This window comes from Bos grunniens, chromosome 12 (assembly GCF_055505025.1).
Source record: "Bos grunniens cultivar Pamir isolate PY7600 chromosome 12, Bosgru_T2T1.0, whole genome shotgun sequence".
Lineage (NCBI taxonomy): Eukaryota > Metazoa > Chordata > Mammalia > Artiodactyla > Bovidae > Bos > Bos grunniens.
In genome coordinates this window covers 67573778-67596937 of record NC_141176.1, presented here as the reverse complement: position 1 = coordinate 67596937, position 23160 = coordinate 67573778, and the positions used below count along the sequence as shown (strand labels likewise).

The 23160-nt window shown below is 37.2% G+C and overlaps 1 protein-coding gene and 1 long non-coding RNA gene across 8 annotated transcripts in view; one reads left to right on the top strand and one right to left on the bottom strand.

Annotated features, from left to right (window-relative positions):
• Positions 1–8581, top strand: part of LOC147361841 (uncharacterized) — a 256268-nt gene extending 247687 nt beyond the window's left edge. For 4 of the 6 annotated variants that reach the window (XR_015138314.1, XR_015138317.1, XR_015138309.1 and 1 more), the window contains one exon: positions 3336–3444. This is a non-coding gene — a long non-coding RNA (uncharacterized LOC147361841). Of the gene's footprint in view, positions 1–3335; positions 3445–7983 lie in introns of those variants that run through there. The other 2 variants (XR_015138316.1, XR_015138311.1) reach the window with 1 other exon arrangement.
• The window catches only part of GPC5 (glypican 5), a 1583243-nt gene that overhangs the window by 20240 nt on the left and 1539843 nt on the right, over positions 1–23160 (bottom strand). The gene's annotated exons all lie outside the window — the stretch shown is intronic.

The window sequence follows — 23160 nt, the reverse complement described above, 5'->3', positions numbered from 1 at the left end:
TCGGCCGCGCTATGTGTGCCATCGCAGCCGCCCGCGCTACAGGCAATAAAGGTTAGCTACACACAAAAAACCAACCTTCGCCATCACTGGCATAAAGAATCCTCTGCGCTCTCCATCTTCACTGTCCTAAAAAGTCCTCTGTACTTTCCATCTCTCCTCTCCACACTTCTGGTAACCATGGGTCTTTTTAATTGCCTCCATGGTTTTGCCTGGTCCGGAATGTCATACATTGTTATCACACAAAATGTAGCACTTTTAGACTAGTTTCTTTGTCTTAGTGATACCCATGCACAATTGCTCCACGTCTTCCAGGGCTTGATAGCTCATTTCCTTTTTGCACCAAGTAATCCACTACTGGCATGCATCACAGTTTATTTATCCATTCACCCCTTGAAGGACATCTTGGTTGCTTCCAAGATCTGGTGATTGTGAATTAAGCTGCTGCTAACATCCTTGTTTAGGACTATGTGTATGGATAGATTTTGAACTCTTTTTGATAAATACCAGGAGTGTGGATATTGGATCTTGTGGTTAAGAGTATGGTTTATCAATGGTAAGAGTACGTTTCATTTTATAACAAACTGCCGAAGTGTCTTCCAAAGTAGCTCTACCATTCTGCATTGTCACCGGTGATATGAGAGTTCCTATTTGTTTCACCACCTCACCAATATTTGGGTCAGTGTTCCCAATTTGGGTCTTTCTAATAGATGTATGGTGGTATCTTATGGTTGTTTTAACTTGTATTTTCTTGATAATGTGATGTGGAACATCTTTTCGTATGATCAGATGCTATTTGTATATCTTTTTTGAGATCTCTGTTAAGATCTTTGGCCCATTTTTTAATCAGGTTGTTTGTTTTCTTATTGTGGAGTTTTAAGTGTTCTTTGTATATTTTGGATAGCAATCCTTTACTGGATGTGTCTTTCAAAATATTTTCTCCCAGTCTATGGCTTGTCTTTTCATTCTCTTGATACTGTCTTTTGTATCACAAGAGTTTTTATTTATTCTTTAAATCATAATGCTATATATTAGAGCTTCAGAACTTATTCATCTTTTAATTGCAACAGAAGTTTTAAATGTTCTTGAAGTCCAGCTTATAAGTTATTTCTTTCACAGGTACTGTGTCTTTAGTGTTTTATACAAAAAAGTTATTTTCCCAAGAATTTTAGTACGCTGTTTCTCTGTAGATTTTCCATGGAACCTGTTTCTCACCTTTTAGGCAAGTATAGGACCTTTGTGCAAAGAGAATCTATTGCTTCAAGAATATTCTGATGTAACAAAGGAAACTGGGTCTTTAGATGATAGGTGTTATTTTGAGTAAGGGTCAGTTTCAACACAGAATGAGGTGGGAAAAAATAATTTCCAAGTGAAAATCCAGAGAGAATGTATCGATGGAGGTGAGGATGTAGGATATTGCACAGCAAAACATGAGTAAATGGAAACCAGAGGGAAATGATACTCCCTGAGCATCTCTAAGTAGTCTTACAATGTCTCCCTCCTTCTGCATACTAGACAAAATGTGAGTGTATACTTCTAATGCCAACAATGAATACATCATGAGTAAGAATGGTGACAATGAAACTATTAAAAACAGACTTTAAGATGGAAAGCTGGATGTAACTTATAGGTACCAACTCAAAAACTTTGTACACTTCTGTTTTCTAAATTTTTTTGGATATGTGAAGTAAAATTTCAGCAGCTTGTGCAGATAGAGCTTCTAGAAGATTTTTTAAGTATTCAGTTCAGTTCAGTCACTCAGTCGTGTCCGACTCTTTGCGACCCCATGAATCACAGCACGCCAGGCCTCCGTGTCCATCACCATCTCCCGGAATTCACTCAGACTCATGTCCATCGAGTCAGTGATGCCATCCAGCCATCTCACCCTCTGTCGTCCCCTTCTCCTCCTGCCCCCAATCCCTCCCAGCATCAGAGTCTTTTGCAATGAGTCAACTCTTTGCATGAGGTGGCCAAAGTTCTGGAGTTTCAGCTTTAGCATCATTCCTTCCAAAGAAATCCCAGGGCTGATCTCCTTCAGGATGGACTGGTTGGATCTCCTTGCAGCCCAAGGGACTCTCAAGAGTCTTCTCCAACACCACAGTTCAAAAGCATCAATTCTTCGGCCCTCAGCCTTCTTCACAGTCCAACTCTCACATCCATACATGATCACTGGAAAAACCATAGCCTTGACTAGACGGACCTTTGTTGGCAAAGTAATGTCTCTGCTTTTGAATATGCTATCTAGCTTGGTCATAACTTTTCTTCCAAGGAGTAAGCGTCTTTTAATCTTTTAAGTATTAATTGAACCATATTTATTGAATGAAACTGTCAGAGCCACATGGTATACCTTATGCACATGATAAAGGTCTCTCATAGCATTCTCATGGATATTAGCTTGTTTGTGGAATACTAAAGCTGGGCACCAACTGATAAGATCTGGGATGCTGCCATTCTAGTCTCATCTCATTGTGCAGTGCACAGAGTAGCACAGTGGGTGCTAAGTAAGACCTCAAAGATCGTTTCCGCAATAAGATTCAGTTAAGGCAAAAAATGAATCCCAGATTCACCGTTAAGTGAAAGTGAAGTCGCTCAGTCGTGTCTGACTCTTAGCGACCCCATGAACTGCAGCGCACCAAGCTCCTCTGTCCATGGGATTTTCCAGGCAAGAGTACTGGAGTGGGGTGCCATTGCCTTCTCTGATTCACCATTAAACTTCTCCCTTAAACAATATCTATACTTTATTATTGTCTTGAGAAAGCAGTTATCCTTCTATGTAACACAGTTTCTCAATCTTGTTTATGTAAATTGTGGCCAATTTTAAATGAAAAAACTTTTTTCCACAGCCCCAGTTTAGAAAGCTGATTTTAACTACAGTGTTAGTTAAATACGTATAATGACACAATTAGATGCAAACTTTTAATTTACAATGTAAAGCTAAAATGAACCTATAAATTAAAGTCAGTGATTAAATTAACACTAAAATTATCACTCAATTAATGCGATGCATGGCAGTCCTCCCAACTCTAAATCCCCAAAATATCATGAACACAGATAGTTGGTGTGATGGTTCATTTTAGGTATTGACTTGACAGGACCACAGGGTGTCCACATATTATGTCAAACATTATTTTAGGTGTTTCTGTATGCTTGTTTTTGGATGAGATTAACATTCAAATGGGTAGGCTGAGTAAAGCAAATTGCCCTCCTTAGTGTGTGTGGGCCTCATTCAATCAGTTGAAAACCTGGCTAGAATAAAAATTCAGACCCTTCATCAAGTAAGAGAGAATTCTTCCTGCCTGATTGATGTGAAACGGGGCTTTGCTTTTTTATACTTTTAGATTTGCAGGGAAACATTGGCTTTTACTGGTTCTCGAGCTTACCAGCCTTTGGACTGGACTGTGTTGATTCACCCTGCAGATTTTGGAAGGTACTGACCTCTCTAACTGTGTGAGTCAACTTTTATAATATGGAATAAATCATCATAATGTATATATAACATATGTACATCCTATTGGTTATATTTTTTCTGAAGAACCCAAAATAATAGAGATTTTGGTACCAAGAGTGATTCTAGAGGAACAGGGTTTTGATGAGTGTTCTGACTTGGTTCTGAGATTTCTAGATTGATTCACTAATCTGATTAGACTTAAAGATGCTAATGATTCCATTTCTATTGGTAAAGAGAACATTGGTAGTCCCTGTTATGATCTGGAAATAGAGATACACAAAATATTTCCATTGGATACTTTCTTTTAATTACCTACTTATAAGAGGCAAAGATATGGGTAACTGTGTATGTGATACTTTTGACTATTATGTCAAACTAGTGGATATAAGGGGATTGATTGTCTGGTTGCTCCTAGTGTTGATGGAAAAAGTAGGGAAAGAAAAGATGAGTTCAAGTGCTGTTTAAATGACTTGAAAACTTCTACTTGTGCCCTGAAGGATCCTTTCAATTTCTACAGATGCTGGGTTGAGTCCATCGAAAATCAAACCTAGAATCTCATCTGTCACTGGCTGAGCAAATTAAACTTTTGGCCTTGAAGGGTGTCACTTGTTAAAGTGATGGCTTTGACTGGAAAGGAATGGCATCCTTAAAGCTGGAATGGGGATATGTGGGAAGACCGTGGTGAATCTGAGGACATTGGGCTCCTAAATCCTGACTGGTTGTCTTTGCCAGTAGAAGCAGTTTCCCCATCCTCAGTGGAAGTGGCTTGTCTACCCACTTTTGAGGGAAATAACCCTGCATTGCCTGAGAGAAATACAGGGGTGTCCCCTGAGGCAGTTGACATTGAGACAATGTAATTCTCTGCAGGATCCTCCCCCAACTACTTTATTTTTTACCTCTTGACTTACAGCTGGATTCAAGTTCTATCAGGCCCGGAATAAGAAACAAACTGTAGCTCATGAGGAGGTGCCCTGTATTCCAAAAGAACTATTTGAGTTTTCAAATTTATATGGCAGAAAGCTGCAAGGGAACATGTGTGAATATGAGTATATAAGATGTGAGCGAATGGTGGAAGGAACATAAAGTTGGATCTGGCTGAACTTATTGATAGGAGCTTACTAAGCAGACATTCTGCATGAAATGTTTCAGCTTGAGTCTGAGCGGAATCTAATACCACAAGGTGGACAACAGTGAATGAGTTAGAGATATCATATGGGATTTGGTTTAATTCACAGGAACAGTTTCAAAGATTCAGGGGGATTAGAGTGTTAGAGTGGATTTGTCATTTAAGACTTAGTCATCCACCCTGGGTGCATCCAGAAGAAGCAATTTTCGCCACAACTATGATAAATAAATTTACGTGGGGAGCTCCAGCATCCTGAAAAGGTCTATGATTGTTCTCCTGCATACACCCATCGTTACAGTGAAAACTGAGGTTGCTGAATCAGGAAACCTAACTGGGAGGGGAGTAATTAGACTTTGAGGTGGAAGGGGCCAAACAGTGGTAGTCAACCACCAGGGCAGGGTGGGTATGGTTGCCTTATTTTCAAAGGACTGTCAAATCAGCAGTCAGAACATTGCCAGAACTAATGCAGTCCTGTGGCCTGGTTTATTATGATGCTCTTAGCAGTGAAATAAATAGGACACCTACTAAATTCTTGTGAGATGTATACACACACACACACACACACATACACACACACATATAAGCACAGAAATTATTGGTCAAGTGAACAAAATTCTAATCTGAGTCATAAAAACAGAGGTATGCCTCCTCAATCCATTCCTATACTTGAACCAATTTTTAGATCCAGAACCCTTTGAATGAAGGGGAAGCCAGGTCTCCTTGGGGAAAGATCTTGATATTCAATACAATGCCCCCAATTTTGACTTTTAGTTTTTCTCCCAACTTTCACCAAAGGGACCTATGGCTTTTTACTAGGGTAAGTGTGTTTAAAGGAAAAGAAAATTAGATCTCTTAGGTATTACTGACATCGATTCTTAACTGACACTGATTCCAGGGGACTCAAAATGTCAGTCTGGTCTACCAGTCAAAGTAGGAACTTATGGAGGTCAGATGACCCATGGAGTTTTGGCTTGGATCCATCTCACAAGAAACTCAGTGGGCCCCTGAACCCAGCCCAGGATTATTTCTGCAGTTTTGGAATGCATAATTGGAATAGAAATATTCAGTAGTTGGTAAGATCCCCACATTAGTTCCTTGACCTGAGCTGTGAGGACTGTTGGGGAAGTCCAAGTTTGAAGCCTCTAGAATTGGCTCTATGAAGGACAATGTGAAATAAAACACTACTGAATTCCTGGAGGGATTGCAGAGGTTGGTGCATTATCAAGCACTTGGGAATATACAGGACTGATGATTTCTACAACATCCTATTCAACTCACCTATTTGGCCAGTGTGGAAGACAGATGGATCCTGGAGAATGACAGTGGATTATTGTAAGCTTAGTCAAGTGGTGAGTTCAAATGAAGTTGCTGTGCTTGGTTTGATTTTATTACTTGAGCCAATTAACACATCTCCAGGTACCTGGTAGGCAGCTAATGATCTGGCAAGTGCTTTTTTCTCTAGCCCTGTCATAAGGTCCACCACAAGCAGCTTGCTTTCAGCTGGCACGGTGAGCAGTAATGCCTTCACTATGTATCAGGGGTGTTTCAACTCTTTAACCCTGTGTCGTGATTTTTGTCAGAGAAAGATCTCTCTTCTACAGGGTATTATGTTGGTTCATTACCTGGATGACCTTCATGCTGATGGCACTTAGTAAGAAGCAGCACCTTTTCTAGACTTAATGGTAAGACGTCTACATGCCAGAGAGTTGGAAATAAATGCTAAAAAGATTCAGAGACCTTCTGCCTCAGTGAGATTTCTAGAGCTTCAGTGATGTGGACTGTGTCAAGACACCCACTTTAAGGGGAAGGATTCGGGAGGCAGTAGTACGAGTTCTGATTTGGGCATACTCATTCTCTGTGTGTCACATGATAAGTTTTCTCTGTGCATTTATATGATGTATTCATTTTTACTGTGAACTATGATGACAGTTTGGCCTTTACTTGAGAGGATCAGACCATTTCATTTTTAATCACTCTCTTCCTTTCTCATTCATTCACTGTGAGCAAGGAAGTAGTGTGAATTATTTTTCAGTATGATTCTAAACACAAGCATGGATATTGACATTGATCCCTAATATTTAGTTTTTAAGCTGTTTCTTGGTAATTCAGAATGAACATGGATGTTGACATAAACTGGCATAAATCATTTACTCAAAAAATCAACTGTACAGTGGATCACAATTGATTAATTACCCATGGAAGTGCAATGTCCATTGGAGAAGGAAATGGCACCCCACTCCAGTATTCCTGCCTGGAGAATCTCAGGGACAGGGGAGCCTGGTGGGCTGCTGTCTATGGGGTCACACAGGGTCGGACGCGACTGAAGTGCCTTAGCAGCAGCAGCAGTGCAGTGTTCTGAATTTTTCCATTTGAGAAATACTATAGTGGAGTGGTTAAAATTTTAAAAAATGGAGTCAGACCAACCCCAACTTAAAACCTAGTTTTTTTTGTTTTTTTTTTTAATTAGCTATGTGTTCTTGAGAAATGAGACAGTGAATATATAGCATTTAACACAGTGACTGGGACCTGGTGAACAATAAATGCCAATGGTTATTGTTAATAAATAATGAGCAATTCCAACCTTATGACTTTGATGATATTTTTCTAATCCAGTGACTTTCTCTGCCAACCTACTACTCTGGGAGACCTGTTCTATATGTAATATCATTTAGTTATTAATGTGAAAAAACTTCTGTGTTCAAAACAGCAAGAGACAAGGGACTTTAGGAAACTGTGTATACATTCAGCCTGTTGTTTTCAGACTTCGGCGCATATTACAGTTATCTAGAGCATACAGCTTCAAACACTCAGCTCCTGTCATCAGAGATCTTGTTCTGATTGGCCTGAAGTGAGGTCCTTATATTCAGTATTTTTAAAATGTACATAGACTTGGGAGAGCACCATGATTTTGTTCTTTTTCCTTCTCTTATTTTTTAAGTATTATTCATATTTAGAATTTTAAAGAATATACATATATATGTCCAATATATGCTTGAACATACCTGTTCAGAAATGTTAAAGTTTTTCTCTAGAGCCTTTAGTAATTATGCAATTGCAGAATGATGGAGTATCTTGGGAAAATTATATATGATAGGCCTTCAGAGGTAAGTGTTGGGCTCCTTTCTAGAGATATCCTTTGGCAAGTAGGCACCAATGCTGCTGATAAGAATGTCCAGCAATTGCCAACTAAGTTCTCATCCCCAAACTTTATTGCACAATACAAAATAAAATAAAATGATTTTGTTTTAACTCCCAAATAGTTTCAAAAATACATCTAGAACGTGACTGAATTTGCTGAGTTGTTTTCTTTCTCTTTTTATGCTTCTTTTGCTATGCTACCAAATTTAATATGGCTGCTACTAATAATTAATTTAATGCTATTTTATTTCCTGTGGTCATGTATGGATGTGAGAGTTGGACTGTGAAGAAGGCTGAGCGCCCAAGAATTGATGCTTTTGAACTGTGGTGTTGGAGAAGACTCTTGAGAGTCCCTTGGACTGCAAGGAGATCAGCCCTGGGATTTCTTTGGAAGGAATGATGCTAAAGCTGAAACTCCAGTACTTTGGCCACCTCATGCGAAGAGTTGACTCATTGGAAAAGACTCTGATGATGGGAGGCATTGGGGGCAGGAGGAGAAGGGGACGACAGAGGATGAGATGGCTGGATGGCATCACTGACTCGATAGACATGAATCTGAGTGAACTCCAGGAGTTGGTGATAGACAGGGAGGCCTGGCGTGCTGCGATTCATGGGGTCGCAAAGAGTCAGACACGACTGAGCGAATGATCTGATCTGATCTGATTTTATTTCATATTTGTTTCTTGGAAAACCTCAAAGTATTTGGGATATTTCAGTAATATTTATGCTTCATGCCTAAAAATCAGTAGATCACTTTTAGGTTTCATAGGTGAGCTACCATGCCAAGCTATCATAGAGTGGAGATTTTATGTGAGGGTTCTATAAGCATAACCATTATGATAAAGTTGAAATAAAAACCATCACTTTTAGAATTTGTGAGCAATGGGAAATCTTATTAAAACTACCACTTATATCACACATGTATAGATTAAGTGCTGGAATTTAAAATCACTGGAAGAAAATTTGTGTTCAGATGAATACAACATAAACTTCCATTTTCAACATGTATTGCAATATCTCATCATTTTCCTTTGTTATAAAAGGCATTCCTTTTGAATAGTCTATGTAGATTCGGATGAGAGGCTGAACGTTGGGCCTGGTATTATTTAGAAAATTTGGACTCTTCTCTAGTAAATATGTTTTTCTAGTGTGATAATGTTGACATTGAGACTACTGAACAGAATTAATTAAACTATGAGAAAAAAAAAATCACTGAGGGATAATTAGATTTACCTGACTTAGTCTATCAAATTGAATATTGTTCTTATTTCCACCAAGTGGATGGGGTCCTGTGTTATGAACCTGCAGGTAATCATTCTGATAGAGCCAGGTACTTTCTGCTACAGTTTTATAAGACTAAATAATGCATATAATACAATTTCCCTCTTTCAGAAACAGCACGTTGGATAAAGCTTTATCAAGCATAAGGGTGAGAACATGGAGGGAGCATCTCAGTCAAGGACACATCCAGTCAGAATTCTCCAGAGACATTGTTTTTCATATTTTAAGGATATGAAATATTCAGTTTACCAAAAGGCTCATGCTCCAATTTTGCATTTTTTGAAACTCATATTACAATGTATTACATAAAACGCATGTAATTTTCCTTTATGGATCACAATGTATTCAGGAAGGGGATAAAACATTACAAGCTGTTCTGATCACTGAATGGCAATTCCAGCAATTTTTTTCCCGAAATTTGCTGAAAAGGAAACATGGAAGCCTGTGGAACACTTATGTCTCCAGTTGTAGCTATGTTGGTTACGCAGCATGTACAGAGAAAGAAAAATAGAGACTCAAAAATAATTTTCCTCCCAGTTGTACCTTTGAACTGCATAGGCACGGAGGATACTGAAGTTCAAGGGGAACTTCCTGCTCTCAAATATTCCGAGATAAGCCTTCTCATATGGAAAAGCACTGGGCATTTACATACATATATATATATATATATATATATATATGAATATACATATTTCAGTTCAATGAACACGTGTTGGCTTCTTGCATAGTTCCAGGAAATATAAAGGTGTATTTTGTATTTAATTGCCTTATGTTCATAATGTTTTGTAGAAAATACTGATGAGAATATTCCAAAATGCCACGTTAGTTTACTTGTAAGTCAAAAATCACTAATTGTCTACTTAATGGTGTGAATGTTTGTATCCAAGTCATCATACAGAATGAAGAGAACATAAGCATTTGCCTAAACGGATAAAATCAGGTACTCAACATACAGACATCAACACACACAAATTGTCCTTCTGAAAATAAAATGAAACTGAAGACAGATTTGTTAGGAAATCTATTGTATTTTTGGTTTCTGTTGGAACTGACTCTGGTTAACTCCTCTGCCGGCTTTTCATTATATCTAAAATACTTTCACACTATGTGCTTGTGGCCCCTGGTTTATTTCCATGTCTGCTTTATGTGGTAGGTGATTTAATTAGCCTATTACTTAATATATCCTATAGTAGCTGAGAGTGAGCATTCTAGTAGTAGAAATATCACTAAGTGAATTTCTCAGCTGTTGAAACAACGCTGGTTATTAAACAATACTTTTGTTCACTATAAATTTCTTCTGGAGAATCAGTGTAAAAAGAAGGTTATAAGCAGAGTTCTTAAATAGGTTCATAAGAAAAAAACAAGAGTCACTTATAAAAATCAGCCCATTTCTCTCACCAACCTGGGCCTTTTAAGTCCTCAGTTTCCTCATTTGTGAAAAGTGAGGCATTTGGAGAAGGCATGTCCAAAGTCTCTCTCATTCTGTCATCCTAAATCATAATTATTTGAATGCCATTACCACCTAACTGAAAAGGGTCAGGATTGGGTAGGTAAGTTCTGACCATTGAAGTCCTGTCCCTCTGTCCTTAGATCCTGTCTTCTGTATAAAGATAACCAGTTGCACTGTTATTCTGTACAGATGATTACTTTAAAAATAGTTAGGCTGCACAGTTACATCAGCTGTGTAATTTTCTGCCTTGTCATTTAGCAACATTGATGACAGATTTAGTCAAATTACAGCTGTTTTTCCAAGGACAAAGACGATGTCATGCACTTGTAATGCTTGGAAGTAATGAGTGATGTATGGTTAATGAACCAAGGAACCCTTTTTGCTTTAGACATTATAAAATGCACAGCCACATCCTGCTTTTGATCTGTTTGTTCTTTGTGATCTAACCCTTCAGGTGTGAGCTATTTTTAAACGTGCTATCCATCTAAGATTCTCTCTAAGAATACCAAAAGAGTGGAGGGCAGGTGGATGCCTTTGGAAATATCTTTGTCTTTCTTAAGTCCCATATTCAACTCTGTACTGTTTATGTACTTTGCTCTCCCTTTTGCTCTCACTGACTTCATTTTTGGCATTGATTAAGCAAAGTTTTATAAACCTAGATAGCATATTAAAAAGCAGATATGCCCACAAGTTCATACAGCCAAAGCTATGAGTAGTAATGTATGGATGTGAGAGTTGGGCCATAAACAAGGCTGAGCACTGAAGAACTGAAGCTTGTGAACTGTGGTGGTGCTGGAGAATATTCTTAAGAATCACTTGGACTGCAAGGAGGTCAAACCAGTCAATCCTAAAGGAAATCAACCCTGAATATTCATTAGAAGGACTGATGCTGAAGCTGAAGCTCCAATACTTTGGCCACCTGATGCAAAGAGCCAACTCATTAGAAAAGACTCTGATGCTAGGAAAGACTGAAGGCAGGAGGAGAAAGTGGAGATAGAGGATGAGATGGTTGGATGATATCACTGACTCAATGGACACGAGCTTGAGCAAACTCTGGGAGATAGTAAAGGACAGGGAAGCCTGGCATGCTGCAATCCACTGGGTCACAAAGAGTTGGACATGGCTGAGTGACTGAAAAATAACAACAAGCATAGATATATTTGTATCAATTTAATCCAATTCAACTAGACTCAGTTAAATTCAGTTTAGTAAGTATTTGTTGAACGCCGGGAGGATGAGAATTGTATCAGAAAATGTAGACTGTTGTTCTAAGTGATCAGATTGTTGGACTGCATAGCACTTGTTTCATAAAAGGAAGTATATTTTTCAGTAGGGAAATAAAATTCAAGGTTAACACAGACTAGGATGGTTAAGAGAGTGAAGAAAGAAATATTGACTGCTTTTAAATATGCTATAAAAGCATATTAAAATTGTAAAAAACTATACATATAATTATGTGATTTCATGTAATTTCAATTACAGAAAATAATTTGATAGATATTGCTTCTTGAACAGTTATAATCCCAGTAACAAGAAAAATACCTGGCACAAAGGAAGTGCTTAAGTAACATTTGTTGAAGGAGTAAATAAATTACTGTATGTGTCCTTCCATTGAGTTTAATTTTCTTCTTCCATGCCAATTTTTTTCAGTGAGCGTCTTAGTTGATAAAGTCTTATTTTAAAAAATCTATTAACATCTTTTTCCTCTAACTTCAAAATGATTAGTTATCATGTAAAATTTATTTTAATATTTTTATCTCAGCAATTTGAAAATATATTTTCTGACATTAATTTTTACTAATGAATATATTCCTATTTCTCTAATTATAATACTTTCATAGTTAATTTTTATTTTCTGATTGCCATTTAAAAAAATCTCTTTTCTTACATCACTATACTTTGTCTAGGTTTAGATTTATTTTACGTGGGACTCATACATTTATACATTATACATAGTTTTATTAACTCTACTGAATTTTTATTCTCTCTCTTTTCTCTCAGTTGGGAATTCTTATCATGGGAATATCAGGATCTTTCCATTCTTTTGTCCATAACTATAAATAACTCTTTCACATATTCCATTTCTTTTTCTTACTGTTTCTGTCTTTGGAGAATTTTTTTTTGATTTGCCTTCTAGTATTAATCTTTTCAGTTTTGTCTGAGCTGAAACTCATTATTTGAGATTTTATTTTTCATCATTCTTTTTTGTTTTTAAAGCTTTAGTGTTTTATCAAATAGTTATTTTTCACCTCTTTGTAATTTCTTATTTTTTTGAAACTCTATTTTAGACACTTATACACTATAGTCTCTATCAAATTCTTCTAATAACTGTAAGTCTTATCATGACTGCTATCTCTTATTTCTGATTAATTATTTCCTTGTGTATTTTGAAATTTTCACGTATAAGCTAATATTTCTTGGGACTTGAATCTCAGTAATTTTGTGACAGTAGACTTGTAGTTCTCTATAATTGCTTTGAATTTGTTTATTTTAGGAATGTAGAAACATTATCTTGGGTGTTTCTTAATTATACTAATAATGCAGAATTGAGGTAATAAGTCACATTTGATTCAAGCACATGATTAGAAATTTTTATTTTCCCTACATTTAAACCTTAGTCAGAGAAAAGCTGCATTGTCACCACCTCCATGCTACTACAGTTCATTCTTTTAAAGATGATATAAAGAATGCATTTCAGAAGCCTTAGATTTTAGTACTGGCTGTTTACTGTGTGACCCTAATTCACATGGAGCCTTAATGTCCTTTTTAGAAATGTTAGAAAACAGTCTATTGTATCTAATGCTAGAAGAATATTCTTTGTTGGACTTATAGCAATCCTACTTGTCTTTCCGGTGTGCCTCTAAGACTCTGACCACTCTTCCATGGGTCATTTTTCAAGATTGTTTATGTACCTGGTGACTTTCAGAGGTGAGAGAATTACTTGTCTCCTGGACAAAGAGATGCTTGCTATAAATTTGGTCAATCCCCCAAGCTAAGTGTTACTCAGCTATGACTCAAAACCCCACTGCATGTGCAGAATCCATTTGGGTCATTTCACATCACTCCCATTGAACTAAGAACAAAAGGAAAGCAACACAAATATGCTGATATTCATGATGCTTGTTGTGCCATAAGTAATGCATTCCTTGCTCTCTGACCCAGGAGCCTGCTGTTTTCTGCCAGCATCAGTGAACGATAACAGGTTAACATATGAGTTTGTAATTGGGTGAAATCAAGTTCTGGACCTAACACCTACCTTGCAGCAGTATTGTAAAGGTCAGTGTATTTGTGTATATGAAAGTAATTCAAAACTGTAAAGTCCTATGTAATGGTAAAGAATTGTTACTCTAAAATAGTAAAAATATTTAAGGAAGAGTAAAGCTGCTTTGGGGGCTTCCCTGGTGGCTCAGACAATAAAAAATCTGCCTGCAATGTGGGACACCTGATTTCAATCCCTGGGTTGAGAAGATTCCCCTAGAGGAGAGCCTGGCAACCCACTCCAATATTCTTGCTTGGAGAATTCCATGGATAGAGAAGCCTGGTGGGCTCCAGTCCATGCAGTTGCAAAGAGTTGGATACAACTGAGCAACTAACACACACACACATACAAAGCTGCTTTTTAGACGAAATCAGTCATTAAACTCCTTTGAATGGAAGTATCCAAGACCATTTATGCAATATTCCTGACAAACACACACACACAAATACAACAAATAAAAAAAGCCCTGAACTTGTATCTGATCAAATTTTTAGATCTTGCCACCAATTTAAGGAGATAGAGGGAGAGGGAACATATCAAGCAATACCACAGGAATGCTATCAGTAAAATCTAGACTGTAGAAAACTCCTCTGGATAATTGACTAAATTTTTAAATAAGTTGTAGAAAAAGGAAAAATGTTAAATTACATAAAATATAAGAAATATAGCAACTAATTGCAATATGTAGACTTTATTTTTATAGTTATTTAAACAATCACCCTAAAAAATTATGAGACAATCCAGCAAATTGTTTCTACAGTATACATTCGATAATATTAAAGAGGAAGTGCTTAAAAGTGACTATGGTGTGATAATTAGTTTCTTCTTGTACATATATTTTGAAATACCTGTGGATGAAATAATATCGTAGAATAAATATATTCTGGAAGTCGGGAGAAATGAATGGGTATGTATATGGAACTAGACTGACCAGGATTGTGGCAGCTGAAGATGAGTATTTGAAGGTTCCTTTTACTCTTAACTGTGTTTTCATACATAAAATAATTTCCATAATAAAAATTTTAAAGATACTACTTTTGTTACTTCATCGAAAAATATTCCCTTCTCATATTCTATCATTAAATTGCTGATTTTAAAATTGAATGTATTGGAATATACAGGCATTACTGATCTGATGAATTGTTCAATAAGACTGTTAATATTATAAACAGACACAGTGACAATATCAAAAGCCAAATAATTAGTCAAAAAAAAACACAAACTTACCAATTGACCAAAAACCTAGGCAGCAGACCAAAAAATTGAGAATTGAAAGCATACAAATCGAAAAGGAAGAAGTAAAATCATCTCTGTTCACTGATGACATAATCTTATATTAGGAAAACCTAAAAATTCAACACTAACTGCTAAAACTAATAAATTCAACAAAGTTGCAGGACACAAAATCAATAAGCAAACATCAGTTGTTTCTATGCACTAACAAAGAATGATCCAAAAAATAGTAAGAAAATAATTCATGTATAGTAGCATCAAGAAGGTGGTGGAAGACTTGAACGCTGAATTCAACAAGACTCCTGGAAGAAATTAAGACACAAAACAAGTGGAAAGACATCTTATGTTCATGGATGGGAAGACAACATTGTTAATATGTCCATATTACCCAAAGCCATCTATAGATCTAATGTAATAGCTATCAAATTCTCAATGGTACATTTTTCTATTGCCACAAAAATTATCCTGAAATACATGTGCAATCTCAAGGGACCCTGAATAGCGAAAACAATTTTAAGGAAGAACCAAAGTGGAAGATTCATACTTCTAGATTCAAAACATAGTACAAAGTTACAGTAATCAAAACAATGTACTGGCATAAAGATAAACCCATAGACAAGTGAAATAAAATAGAGTCCAGAAGTAAACCTTGAATATACATGGTCAAATGATCTATAATCCAACACTAACTGCTAAAAGTAATAAATTCAACAAAGTTGCAGGACACAGAATCAATAAACAAACATCAGTTGTTTCTATGCACCAACAAAGAATGTTCCAGAAAAAGAAATGCAAAAAGAAAAAGACATTCAAAAAAGCAAAATGGTTGTCTGAGAAGGCCTTTCAAATAGCTGTGAAAAGAAGACAAGGGAAAGGCAAAGGAGAAAAGGAAAGATATACCCATTTGAATGCAAAGTTCCAAAGAATAGCTAGGAGAGATAAGAAAGCCTTCCTCATTGATCAATGCAAAGAAATAGAGGAAAACAATAGAATGGGAAAGTCTAGAGATCTCTTCAAGAAAATTAGAGATACCAAGGGAATATTTCATGCAAAGATGGGCTCAGTAAAGGACAGAAACGGCAAGGACATAATAGAAGCAGAAGAGATTAGGAAGAGGTGGCAAAAATACACAGAACTGTACAAAAAAGGTCTAAATGATCTGAATAATGACAATGATGTGGTCACTCACCTAGAACCAGACATCCTGGAGTGTAAAGTCAAGTAGGCCTTAGGAAGTATTACTATGAACAGAGCTAATGGAGATGACAGAATTCCAGCTGAGCTATTTCAAATCCTAAAAGATGATGCTGTGAAAGTGCTGCATTTATTATGCCAGCAATTTGGAAAACTCAGCAGTAGCCACAGGACTGGAAAAGGTCAGTTTTCATTCCAGTCCCAAAGAAAGGCAATGCCAAAGAATGCTCAGACTACTGTACAATTGCACTCATCTCACACGCTAGCAAAGTGATGCTTAAAATTCTCCAAGCCAGGCTTCAACAGTACGTGAACCGTGAACTTCCATATCTTCAAGCTGCATTTAGAAAAGGCAGAAGAACCAGAGATCAAATTGCCAACATCCGTTGGATCATCAAAAAAGCAAGAGAGTTCCAGAAAAACATTTACTTCTGCTTTATTGATTACACCAAAGGCATTGACTGTGTGGATCATAACAAACTGGAAAATTCTGAAAGAGATGGGAATACCAGACCACCTGACCTGCCTCCTGAGAAATCTGCCTGCAGGTCAAGAAGTAATAGTCAGAACTGGACATGGAATAACAGACTGGTTTCAACTCAGGAAAGGAGTATGTCAAAGCTGTATATTGTCCTTCTGCTTATTTAACTTATATGCAGAGTACATCATGAGAAACGCTGGGCTTGGTGAAGCACAAGCTGGAATCAGTATTGCCAGGAGAAATATCAATAACCTCAGATATGCAGATGACACCACCCTTATGGCAGAACTTAAAGAAGAACTAAAGAGCCTCTTGATGAAAGTGAAAGAAGAGTGTAAAACCTGGCTTAAAACTCAAAATTCAGAAAACTAAGATCATGGCATCTGGTCCCATCAGTTCATGGCAAATAGATGGGGAAATATTGGCAGACTTTATTTTCTGGGCTCCAAAATCAGTGCAGATGCTGACTATAGCCATGAAATTAAAAGATGCTTGCTCCTTGGAGGAAAAGTTATGACCAACCTAGACAGCATATTAAAAAGCAGAGACATCACTTTGCCAACATAGGTCCATCTACTCAAAGCTATGATTTTCCCGCAGTCATGTATGGATGTGACAGTTGGACTACAAAGAAAGCTGAGCACCAAAGAATTGATGCTTTTGAACTGTGGTGTTGGAGAAGACTCTTGAGAGTCCGTTGGACTGCAAGGAGATCCAACCAGTTCATCCTAAAGGAAATCAGTCCTGAATATTCATTGGAAGGACTGATGTTGAAGCTGAAACTCCAATACTCTGGCAAGCTGATGCGAATAATTGACTCATTTGAAAAGACCCTGATGCTGGGAAAGATTGAAGCAAGAAGAGAAGGGGACAACAGAAGATGAGATGGTTGGATGGCATCACCGCCTCAATAAACATGAGTTTGAGTAAACTCTGGGTGTTGGTTATGGACAGGGAGACCTGGCGTGCCACAGTCCATGGGGTTACAGAGAATTGGACACGACTGAGTTACTGAACTGATCTATAATAAGGGTGCCAAGACCACTTGATGCGGAAAGGGTTGTCTCTTCTACTAATAGTGGAAACATGGATATCTACATGCAAAAGGATACCATTAGAACCATATCTTACATATAAATATTAGCTCAAAACGGGTAAACACCTAAATATAAAACTTAAAAGTATAAAACTTCTAGGGAAAACATAGAGGAATAGATTCACAACATTGTACTTGGAAGTGAATTCTTGGAAATGCCATCAAAAGCAAAGGCAATAAAAGCAAAAAACACAAAGTGGGGCTGCATCAAACTGAAAACTTTTGTGCACCAAAGGACATAGCAAGAGTGGAAAGACAGACTATGAAATGGGAAAAAAATATTTGGAAATTACATATCAGGTATGGAGTTAATATCTAGAATATAAACAGAAACGTACAACTGAGTAGAAACACAAAATCCAATTGCCCAATTAAAGAATGAGCAAAAGGCTTGAAAGGGCTCCCTGATAGCTCAGTTGGTAAAGAACCTGCCTGCAATGCAGGAGACCCTGGTTCTATTCCTGGGTTGGAAAGATCCCCTGGAGAAGGGATAGGCTACTCACTCCAGTATTCTTGGGCTTCCCTGGTGGCTCAGCTGCTAAAGAATCCACCTGCAATGTGGGAGACCTGGTTTCAGTCTCTGCATGGGGAAGGTCCTCTGGAGAAGGGAATGGCTAACCACGCCAATATTCTGTCCTGGAGAATTCCATGGACTGTATAGTCCATAGGGTCACAAAGAGTCAGACACAACTGAGTGTCTTTCACTTTCAAAGGGCTTGAGTAGATATTTCTTCTAAGGTGGTATACAACTATCTAACAAGCATATGAAAAGATGTTCAACATTAGTAATCATGTTGCTGCTGCTGCTGCTAAGTCGCTTGAGTCGTGTCCAACTCTGTGCGACCCCATAGGAGCCCACCAGGCTCCCCCATCTCTGGGATTCTCCAGGCAAGAACACTGGAGTGGGTTGCCATTTCCTTCTCCAATGCATGAAAGTGAAAAGTGAAAGTGAAGTCGCTCAAGCAGCCTACAAGGCTCCTCCGTCCATGGGATTTTCCAGGCAAGAACACTGGAGTGGGGTGCCATTGCCTTCTCTGTAGTAATCATGAGGGAAATCCTAATCACAACCACAGTGAGATACCACTTCATACTCATTAGGATGACTACTATCAAAATAACAGAAAATACCAAAAGTTGTCGAGGAAGTAGAGAAATTGGAACCTTTGCATCCTGTTGATGGTATTGGAAAAAGATGTAATTGCTATGAAAAGCAGTATGGAGATTACTAAAAAGTAAAACTAGAACTACCGCATGATTGAACAATCCTACTTCCAGATATATCTAAAAGATTTGAAAGCATACCAGTGTTCTTCATAGCAGCATTATTCACAGCACTATAGAAAGCATACCAATGTTCATACAGCACTATTCATAGAAGGTAGAAGCAAAAAAAATGATGAGTGGATAATATAAAGTAATGCACACACAGAATGGGATATTATTCGGCCTTAAAACAGGAAACTATATATATTACAACATGGATATACCTAGAGGACATTATGCTAAGTGAATTAAGTCATTCAAGGAAGACAAAGTCTCTGTAAGGTCACTTATATGAGATATCTAATATAGATTCATCAATATAGAAAGTAGAATGGTTTTTACCAGGGCCTGGTAGGAGAGGCAAAAGGGGAGTTGTTTAATAGCGATAGAGTTTCATGTTTGTCAGATGAAAAAGACCTGGAGGTCTATTTCAAAACAATATGAATATATTTTACTATTGTTGTTCAGTCGCTCAGTTGTGTCTGACTCTTTGCAACTCTATGAACTGCAGCATGCCAGGCTTCCCTGTCCTTCACCATCTCCTGGAGTTTGCTCAAACTCATTCCATTCAGTTGGTGATGCCATCCAACCACCTCATCCTCTATATGTATTTTACTATATATATATAAATTTTTTTTACTATATATATAGTATATACTATATATATTTTACTATGTATAAATATACATAGTATATTTGTATACTATGTATGTGTATGTATATATATGTGTATATATATATATTTTTTTACTATACTGTACACTTAAAATTGGAGAAGAAACTGGTGACTCTCTCCAGTATGCTTGCCTGGAGAATCCCATGGGAAGAGGAGCCTGACTAGCTACAGTCCATGGGCTCGCAAGAGTTCAACATGACTTAGTGACTAAATGACCACCACCACCTCACTTAAAAATACTTAAGATGCTGAATTTTTTTTTTTTCTTTACCACACAGAAAAGTTTTTTGAAGACTCCTTTTATCTTATAAAATGTAGGTATTTCTGGGAAGGGCAACTAATCAAGATGAAAATGTATTAGTAAAATAAAAATAATATGTAAGAGGTTCTTCATACAATTTCTGTTTGTAAAATATAAATACTATGCCATTTTGTATTCATTAGATATTAAATGTGTGAAGTTAGTAGAAGTAGGTGTGTATAATTTAGCAAAGAGAAACTTTTGGGACCAACATGAAACTTGTAAATTCAAACACATTAAAATGGAAAACAGTGTTAAGTTACGACATTCTGATCACAAGAAGTGATGAGCCAAGAATATAGCTGGAAGTCTACAAAATAGAGGAAACATTTAGACTGTATGCAAGCTCATATGGGTTGGGAAGGTCCCATGGATAAGAGACAGGCTACCCACTCCAGTATTCTGGCCTAGAGAATTCTATGGACCATATAGTCCATGGGGTCACAAAGAGTCGGACATGACTAAGTGACTTTCACTTTCAGGCTCATATATGCAAGCTCCATTCTTGGTTATTTGTGTCAACAAACCCTGAATTTATGCCAGTAATATCAAGTGAACCAATTTTTAATCAATTAACAGAATAGTAAGCTTTTGGAGTGACATGTATGTTTGTGGATATTCCTATTCAATCAGATCTCAAGTGGGGTTTAAAAGTTTACAGAGGACAGTGACTGAGAAGATAAAGTGGGAGAATTTGGACTATGGATAAAAGATAACATAGTTAAACATTGGTTAGCCTGGCAATTTGTGTGCTTCATTAACAGGGTTTATATCTCAGAAGTATATTTTAAATGTAACAGATGCATAAATACATATATAAATCTCACATATAATTGAACATTACAATTAACTTGTGCTTTTCTTGTGACTAGTTAGTATCATAGTATATATACTATCATCAGTGCTCAGTCTATTTTTTCTCTTGGATTTTAGTTATATGTTTTCATCTCTTCATGTGTGTACTAAGTTTTTCTTGAATTGTGTGTAAAAGTTATAGAGGTACCAGGTGATACTATCATCTGTAGAGTAGGTTTCCCTTCCATCTGCTGGAGATGGACTTGAGGTCAATCACCTTAAACCCTTCCTACTGACCCTGACTCCCAAAGTCATATTAAGGGGAAAGTTCTTCATAAGCAACACTATATATATATACACACATATATATGAATTATAAAATTAGTCCATAATCAACTGCTGTCCCACCGAGTAAAAGACCAAGGAAAGTGCAACAAAAGCTTAATGAATGGATGCCATTCCTAATAGAGTCCTTCACACTGTGACAAGGAGTATAGCAGGGATGAATAGTAGAATGCTGCTGCTGCTGCTAAGTCGCTTCAGTCGTGTCTGACTCTGTGCGACCCCATAGACAGCAGCCCACCAGGCTCACCCGTCCCTGGGATTCTCCAGGCAAGAACACTGGAGTGGGTTGCCATTTTGATAGCTAAGACTAATTGATGGAAAGAGACTGAGTTGAACTTGGGTTATGACCTTGCTGAGACCCGTTTTTTATCTGGTTCACCTGGGCCTCCAGAGTTCTAATTAAGAGGCTTATGTATTTCCACAACTCTTCCTTCTGATAGGTTTTAGATCCTGATATTTGCTTCTTAAGACTACTGAGTGCGATAAATAGCTTTTTGGAGGCATTCTTCTTAGGTTTTTGGCTCTATGTCTGCTTCGCCCAGGCTCAGAATTCAGCAAATACCTTGAGAAAAAACTTGTCCATTTTGTTTTTTTCTCCATATAGTGGCATACCTCTGTGGGTGCAAAGCCTGGGATCTCAGTCTGCTAATTGACTCCTAATGGCAAATATTCCTATTCTGCAAATCAAAGCTGACCTATAAATTCGGCTTATTTTTTCAAAGTTCTTTGCACTCTAAAATCTTAGCCTCTCCAATTACAGGTGTCTCAGTAGTGCTCTGCTGTTTTCTAAAAGATGATTTGTGTTTGTTAATATGATTTGTACTACCTGCCACCCCTCATGGGCAGTGTGGTCTCGGCTTACTACTCCACCTCCTAGGGAAGTAAAAGGCTTTGCTCACCAAATTCTTCCATATATATGGTTTTGGTTAGATATATCTTAGAGTGCATCTTTTTTCTCTCAGTAACCTACAGATGTCATTTTGGAATGTCGTCTCTCTCACTGAAACAGATAGGAATTGAGACCAATCTGATAATTTATCCAAGGAAAGTAATGCTATTGTTTAATCTGGAAGTTTGTATGATTTTCTTTTTTATCTTAGCTATCAGGTGCTTTCCCAGAATGTGCCCAAATATTCAAACTTATTTTCATCAATTAGTCTTAGCTATTCTGGCGTGCTGCAATTCATGGGGTCGCAAAGAATCGGACACAACTGAGCAACTGAACTTAACTGATTCTACTGTTTATCCCTGCTATATTCCTTGTCACAGTGTGAGGACTCTACTAGGAATGGCACCCATTTATTAAGCTTTTGTTTCACTTTCCTTGGTCTTTTACTCTGTGGGACAGCAGTTGATTATAGACTAATTTTATAATTTATATATATATAGTATATATATATATTAGTATATATATATAGTGTGTGTATATATATATATAATATATATGTATATAGTGTTGTTGCTTATGAAGAACTTTCCCCTTAATATGACTTTGGGAGTCAAGGTCAGTAGGAACAGCCTTTGGAAGAATGATATAAAATACCCATTAGGATGTAATAGTGGTATGCTTCAGTTTTTTTTTTTTTTTTCAAAATCCTTGTAAATTATAATTTAATAACATGTTTTGGTAACATGTATATAACTTATTTCCTCCCACTGATATAGAAAATAACTGTGGAGATTCTTTAAAAAACTAGGAATAAAACTATTATATGACCCAGCAACCCCACAACTAGGCATATACCCTGAGAAAACCATAATTGAAAAAGAAAGGGTTATCTTGCATGTGGATGACACAGCTTTACTTCGTGAATTAAAGGCAAGAATAATAATGACTATTTGTTGTTTTAGTAGGCAACTTGCTTTTCATCTATCAATTGCCAGGAAGTAAAACCTGCCTCCGCTCCCATAAATCACCGAGTCTTGGCAATTTACCTTCTGCCTCTTTAATCCATCTCCCTTGTCCAGCTCCACTGTCACTAGCCTACTCCAGACCCTTATTAGCTTCTTCTTGACTTCTAAGATGCTGTTGCTGCTGCTAAGTCACTTCAGTCATGTCTGGCTCTTTGTGACCCCA